At 40.6% G+C, this 1,016-nt stretch overlaps 1 long non-coding RNA gene across 2 annotated transcripts in view; it reads right to left on the bottom strand.

Moving 5' to 3' along the window:
- LOC107578386 (uncharacterized) overlaps positions 1-802 on the bottom strand; it is a 2,690-nt gene extending 1,888 nt beyond the window's left edge. Inside the window, exons 1-2 of one of the 2 annotated variants that reach the window (XR_001608340.1) lie at positions 540-802; positions 107-235 (exon numbers count right to left, since the gene is read on the bottom strand). This is a non-coding gene — a long non-coding RNA (uncharacterized lncRNA). The remainder of the gene's footprint in view (positions 1-106; positions 236-539) is intronic. The other variant, XR_001608339.1, reaches the window with a different exon arrangement.
- Between the last annotated feature and the right edge of the window lie 214 nt (positions 803-1,016).

Raw genomic sequence — 1,016 nt, 5'->3', positions numbered from 1 at the left:
ATTCCAAGTTTTGCGTTGAAATGACCGTACGCCCAATTTTCTGTCGTACGCTCGTTTCGTAAATGAGGCCCAGTACGAGTTGAAAAATGATGCTTGTATCACTTACGTTCAAAGAACTCCTTGAGCTCGTTCTTATCCACATCGTGAGGTACGTTTCCAACAAAGAGTTGGTGGCTGTCGGGATACCGGACTGTTCGCCGCACCTCTGGTTCCCCGCTCTCACCCTCCCGCACTGCTAACCAGAGATTAAACATAAGATAAATGACACTGCCATCTGCATATGATGCATGTCTTTTCAGGCTGCTAGTGGACCAGCCATGATTTGTGCTTTTAATTTAACTTTCAATTTTGTGGGAGATGCTATTTATATGCAGACATGAGGTTCATTAAAATGCTCAGGCTGCCTTTAGCAGTTTTGCCAGAGCCAATAAGATTTTGATAGATTGCAAAATCAGCCAATCAGGTCTTTCACAAAAAAAAAAAAACCGCATCAAAATGTTCACATGCACCCATACTAGATCGATTACACTTTTGCACACCTCCTGGTCTTGCGGTTCTGTTGGCTGGAGAGGGTCCTGGTCTTTGATCGCGTGGTCTCTGGTCTCTCTGAGGTCTCTGTGCTGTGGTCTGCGTTTCTGCTTTCACCTCGACACGTGGCTGTGGATCACAAAAATACAGCTAATCACCTAGTGCAATAAAACTATAAAGTGGTTTCAAGCTAAATTTAAATAAATAAATAAAATCTACAACCTATTATAGTCGTACAAAAAAACCCACTAGAATCTACAGCAAGTTTTAAAATGTAGAGGCATTCGTTTAAAGAAAAGCAAAATAGCCTAATGGTAAGTAGTAGAAATTTGGGGTCTGATCCCATCGATTGAAAAATACTTTTACCCACAGTAGTTCATTTCATAGTTTGTTCAGACACTGATCCCATTGATTTTGCCATTTGCTGATGACTTAAGATATTACGGTTTTAAGAACAGATGGTCACAGGAGTTGTATAAAAGAAAAAA

Source organism: Sinocyclocheilus grahami, unplaced genomic scaffold (genome assembly GCF_001515645.1).
Source record: "Sinocyclocheilus grahami isolate Dianchi unplaced genomic scaffold, SAMN03320097.WGS_v1.1 scaffold10008.1, whole genome shotgun sequence".
Classification (NCBI taxonomy): domain Eukaryota; kingdom Metazoa; phylum Chordata; class Actinopteri; order Cypriniformes; family Cyprinidae; genus Sinocyclocheilus; species Sinocyclocheilus grahami.
Note: the sequence above shows the minus strand (reverse complement) of the source record. Positions and strands in the feature narration are given on the sequence as shown.